Source organism: Geotrypetes seraphini, chromosome 7 (genome assembly GCF_902459505.1).
Source record: "Geotrypetes seraphini chromosome 7, aGeoSer1.1, whole genome shotgun sequence".
NCBI classification, from domain to species: Eukaryota; Metazoa; Chordata; class Amphibia; order Gymnophiona; family Dermophiidae; genus Geotrypetes; species Geotrypetes seraphini.
In genome coordinates, this window is record NC_047090.1 from 123,111,998 (window position 1) to 123,117,997 (window position 6,000).

Below are 6,000 nucleotides of genomic sequence, written 5' to 3' on the forward strand. Positions count from 1 at the left end.
GTGAAGAGAAGGCACAACGCTACGGGAACCAAGTCGACAAGTCTTCTCGGCTCCGCGGAAAACGTTGAACTGAGGATCCTCTCAGGAGATGCGCCCCCTAGTTTGGGCGGGAAGGCACGCGCGCATGCGCGATGCAGCAATCGAAAGCTCGAGATCTTCAAGCAAGATGCTTTCGAGGCTGTCCGCTGCGGGGCTCCGTCGGTGACGTCACCCATGTGTGGGAATATGCTGCCTGCTTGTCCTGGGATAATGAGAGGTCCCAGGACAGATGGAGTATAATAGTGGGATAGCAAAAGAGGAGGATCCACCATAGCATACACTGAAAGTGCAATAGGAGAGATAGGAAGAAAACCAGGAGAGAACAGAACTCATAATGATCTAAAGCAGGGGTGTCAAACTCAATCACATAAGGAGCCGAAATCTAAAATATAGACTAAGTCGCAGGCCAAATTTTTTTATTAAGATATTTAGGGGTTCTTTTATTAAGGTACGCTAACCAATTTAGCATGCACTAAAGATTAACTCATGCTAAATGCGCACCTTAATAAAAGGACCCCTTAGTCTTATCATGTTTTCCCGAAAATAAGCCCTACCCCAAAAAATAAGCCCTAGTCGGGATTCGCCGACAGCGCTTCCCCTCTCCCAGCCATCCTTCCCTCCCATCCAAACTGCTGACCGCGATCGAGCCCTACATACTGGTACTTCCCTCCAAATCAGTGTCGAGCCGGCAGCACTCTAAACAGGCTGCTTCAGCCTTGTATGCCAGTGAATTCTCTCTGCCGTGTTACTGATGACATCATCAGTGACGCGGAATAGGGAATTCACTGGTGGATAAGGCCAAAGCAGCCTGATTAAAGTGCTGCCTGCCCGACACAGATTTGGAGGGAGGTACCAGTATGTAGGGCTTGCTTGTAGGCAACGGGGTGCTCAAGAGTTCTGCTGCACAAGGGATAGGAGGGAGAGAAGTATAAAAGCTGGGCAAAGGTTCTGCTGCATGTGGAGGAAAGATGCTGCACATGTGTGGGAGAGAAAGGAAAGAGGAAGAATTGGAGTGAAGGAGAGGAAGGGAGAGATGATCATGTACATACCCGGAAAATAAGATCCAGTGTGCTTTAAGGGCCCAAAATTAAGGCACTGTCTTAATTTCGGGGAAACACAGTAGTAGTATAGAGTTATAACCTCTCCAACCCCATGCCAACTCTGTGATGAAAACAAAATAAATAAAAAAGACTTCCTCTCTCTTCTAGGACCTAGTTCACGCTTGCTGTCTAACAACAGCTCTGGCAGGATACACATTTCAAATCTGACATATTGCAATCACAAAACAGAAAATAGAATTATTTTTTTCTACCTTTTGTTGGCTGATCATTATTCAAATTATGTTGGTCCCAGGCTTTGGTTGTCTTCTGATAACTCACTTGACAGTGTCTCCTGCCTATTTGTCATTTTCTTCTTTCTCCATGCTAACCATCCATCTTCCATCTCTGTCCTCTCCTTCCGTTTCCCCTCCCTCCCCCGGAGGTCTGGCATCTTTCCTTTTTTTCATCTTCATCTCCATCGCCACAGCTGCAGCGATGGACCCTACCATCCCCAGATTCACCATCTCTCCTTTTCTCAACTACCCTTTCATCCAGTATATCTCCCTCCTTCCCCACCACCCCAGGGTCCCCATCTCTCTCTTTCTCTTCCCAACTACCCTCCTTTCCAGTATCTATATACACCATCCTTTGAGTCCAACTTCTCTCCCTGTCTGTTCCTTCCCTCCCGCCATCCCTCTGTCCACCATCTCTCTCCCTCTCCTCTGTTTTAGACCCATTATGTCTTCCCCTCCTCAGTCCAACATATGCACATCTCTTTGGACCTCTCCTTCCGTGTACTTCTACACCAGAGCCGCCGCCACTACACCCCCCCCCCCACCCGGCATGTTTTCCCCCTTCTTTTTAGTGTCCTCCGGCTTCCCAGGTTCACCCTCAAAGCAGCCTGCAGAGGATCACCTAGCAGGCTGCCGTCGGCCTCCGCAGAACGTTCCCTCTGCCACAGTCCAACCCCTCCTCTGACATACAGGACCGCAGCAAAGGGAATATGCTGCAGAGTTCAACGGCAGCCTGCTAGGTTCGCTACAGCCAACCTGCGATCCTCTGCAGGCTACTTTGAAGTTGAGACTAGGAAGCTATGAGAGAGATGGTGGACAAAGGGATGGAGGAAAGGAAGGAAGAGAGGAATTTGGCCTGCGGGCCTGAGTTTGACACCCATGGTCTTAAGTAATTATTAAAATCTGGAGTGGAGGACTGCAGGCTAGGGTCAGGATACTTGACTGAGGGGAGAGCAGGAAGAGTGATAAGGCTGAAAATTCACCTAAGGCAGGGGTGTCAAAGTCCCTCCTCGAGGGTTGCAATCCAGTTGGGTTTTCAGGATTTCCCTAATGAATATGCATGCGATCTATTAGCATACAATGAAAGCAGTGCATGCAAATAGATCTCATGCATGTTCATTGGGGAAATCCTAAAACCCGACTGAATTGGACCCCTCGAGGAGGGACTTTGACACCCCTGACCTAAGGCCTCCCGTTACTTATGCATCGCCTCTGGGCAGAGACCCTCTAAGGGAGAGGAAGAGACTAGTAGAATTTAATAAGTAGTATGCATGGACAGACAGAATAGATCTTGTCATTCTTCTGAATCCTCACCTTTGTTTCTCAGGGTTAGGAATACCAGAACTGATTGAAATACTGAGCCGCAAGGATAAACAACAGTCTACACCGCTAATTTATACCTCTGCTTTCTCCAGCTCCCTGCTTTTTCCCTCAGCGCTCACTTACCGAACCTGTGTAGCCGAACACGCCAGATGTCCCGCTCTCCACAGAACCACCGTCAATCCACACACAAACCCGTTTCAAACTCCAACCGCCGAACGCCACATTGGCGCTGGTGCGCCTCAACAGTCCCCTCTCATTGGCTAAAAGACGTCGTGACGCTAACGTGAAGCATCATGGGAGTAGTAGTTTCTTAACGTTCTTGCTTTCTATGTAGAAGTTGGTGACAGGATCTGCCAGAGTCAGAGACAGATTAATAAATACGGTTTCCCTATAGACGTCCTGTAATATATCTGATATTCGGATTGGGCAAATACGATGACCTAGAAAATCACTATGTATTAGTTTTTTGACAGTCGTCTGTCGAGGACTCATGATATTCCTTTTTTCTCAACCATTTTATTTAATATTTTCAGATGATATTCCATCAAGTGCAAAAGAGTTTTACGTTTAGTCAATACAGATTTCTCTAGCTAGCAAATCCCCCCCACCCTACACAGGGAAGACAGGAAACCCCAAAGTCGTTATCCCATTTTAAACGTGGTACTATAGGTAATGATTACTCCCCAATGATTGAAACGATAGTGGAATTAAATCTCCCTGAATCAAAACCAGAGGCATTAGGAGATTTTATACAAGTGAAAATGAGGTGAATGGAACTTTACAAAATCTTTTAGGGAAATCTTTTATTTTATTTATTAAGATGTATTTTATCACCTTTTTGAAGGCGTTCACTCAGGGGTGTACATAAGGTGACCATTTATTTTTTTCATCAAAAAGGAACATCGATTAATTTTCAGTCCTGTCCCCAATCCCGCATTAGCCCCACCCCCAATTTCTTCCATTTATTTTCATGTAAACACAATATCTTATTAATTCATAATGGTAAACATAAAATTTAAAAAATACACAAAGCACACTGTACACAGAGAAAATGTTAATTATCATTTATGAGTTTCGGGGGGTTTCAAAGATGTCAAGGCAGATGACTTTAAAATATGTAATGTCACCTCAGTAACTAGAAAAATAGACAGCAGATATAAATTCTCAGAACAGACACATTTTGATCACTAAATTGAAAATAAAATCCTTTTTTCTACCTTTGTTGTCTGGTGATTTCATGAGTCTGGTTACACTTCCTTCTGACTGCTTTCTTGCTTTCTTTCTTTCTTTCTTTCTCATTCAACATTTCTTTCACAATCCAGCCCCAGCCCCATCCCCTTTGGGTCCAGGTCTCTCTCTCTTTTCCCTTTGTTACCCTCCCCAGATCCACTGTCAGTTCTCCTTTGTACTTTTGTTCCAGGTCTCCCTCTCTCTCCTTCCTCTAGTATGATCTTGCATTTCCCTGTTCTTCCTCAGAGTCTCTCCCCCTCTGTCTGCACCTCCCATAGTCCTGCATCTTCCTCCTGTCTTTCCCCTTTAGTTCAGGCCTTTCTCTCTCTAGTCTTTCTAATCTGCTTACATCCCCCTCCCTTTCTATGCCTCCTTCCTTCATCCATCCCTCCTTCCTATGTCCCCCTCACAGGCTTCCAGCCTTTGTCCTACCCCCCACCCCCAAAGCCAGCCAGCCTACCTCCCTCCCTCCCTGCCGTGACGAAGCCAGCTGCCTGTCTGTCTGCTGCCCTCCCTCCGAAGCCTGGCCTATAACCAATTCTTCTGCTCCCCCCACCTGGTCCGCCATCCACTGTTGCTTCCCGCCCACCCCCGCCATTGCCGCTGCCACAACAACTGCAGGAAAGGAAGGTCCAGGTGCCAGCCCAGAAGCCTTACTAGAAAGAAGGTGGGCCCTGGTGTAAAGAAGGGGGAAAACATGCAGGCCTTTGGAAGGGTGTGGCAGCGGCGGGCCCTGGTGTAGAAGTACACGGAGAGAGGGAAGGAGGAGGGGAAGAAATAATGGGTCTAAAAATAGAGGAGAGGGAGAGAGATGGTGGACAATGGGATGAAGGGAGGGAAGAAACAGAAAGGGAGAGAAGTTGGACACAAGGGATGGTGTGGAGGGAGGATAGAGATACTGGATAGGAGGGTAGTTGGGAAGAAAAAGGGAGAGATGGTGGACCCTGGGGTGGTGGGGAAGGAGGGAGAGATGCTGGATGAAAGGGTAGTTGAGAAAAGGAGAGATGGTGGATCTGGAGATGGTGGGGGTCCATCGCTGCAGCTGCAGGGATGGAAATGAAAAAAGGAAAGATGCCAGACCTCCAGGGGAGGGAGGGGAAATGGAAGGGGAGGACAGAGATGGAAGATGGATGGTTAGCACAGAGAAAGAAGGAGACCCTGGCAAGCGAGTTATTAAAAGACAACCAAAGCCTGGGACCAACATGATTTGAATAATGACCAGACAATAAAAGGTAGAAAAAATAATTTTATTTTCTGTTTTGTGATTACAGTATGTAAGATTTGAAATGTGTATCCTGCCAGAGCTGGTGTTAGACAGCAAGCGTGAACTAGGACCTAAAGAAAGAAGAAAAGTCTTTTTTTAATTTATTTTGTTTACATCACAGAGCCGGCGTACATTAATAAAAGGACCCCTAAGTATCTTAATAAAAAATTTGGCCCATGACTTAGCCTGTGTTTTAGATTTCGGCCCCTTATGTGATTGAGTTTGACACTCCTGTCTTAGAGAGTTTGCACTTGGATGATTTGCTTTATTTTTGTCATGAAGGAAATGTTTTGTGAGTCAAGATGGAAAGAGATCCACTATTATTGATTGTGGTTTTGGAGTTCCGCGAGGCTCAACATTTTTATGCTGCCTATGTAGATTATTAGGTTGTTTAGGAGGACTTCAACAGACTTTATGCTCATTATATTCAGTTTTTAATTAATAGAGACAGATCAATTGACATTTGATTTCTTAAGAGTATGTCTACAATCTATTAGACAATGGATCTCTGGGAACATTTGAAATTAAATTTTAAAAAGACTAAAGTTATAGTTCAAGCAGGTTATCCATCAATGGATATTCCATCTAATTTTGTAGTAGACAGGAAATCCATTTCTGTGGTAGGTCAGATGTGTACTTTGGAAGTAATATTGGATAGAAGGTTAACCATGAGGGATCAGGTATTTAATTTTTTTTTATTTTTTTTTAATTTAGAAAGATATGAAGATTAAAATAATATTTATTAAAAAGAGATTATAGAACAGTGATATGTCAAGTTTTGATTGTTGATTGGGATACCTATGAATTTGAT

General features: G+C 45.0%; 1 protein-coding gene across 3 annotated transcripts in view; it reads right to left on the reverse strand.

Annotated features, from left to right (window-relative positions):
• The window catches only part of BUB1B (BUB1 mitotic checkpoint serine/threonine kinase B), a 287,868-nt gene extending 284,867 nt beyond the window's left edge, over nt 1-3,001 (reverse strand). For 2 of the 3 annotated variants that reach the window (XM_033953065.1, XM_033953063.1), the window contains exon 1: nt 2,819-3,001. The gene's annotated coding sequence lies outside the window, so the exon portion shown is untranslated. The remainder of the gene's footprint in view (nt 1-2,818) is intronic. The other variant, XM_033953064.1, reaches the window with a different exon arrangement.
• Between the last annotated feature and the right edge of the window lie 2,999 nt (nt 3,002-6,000).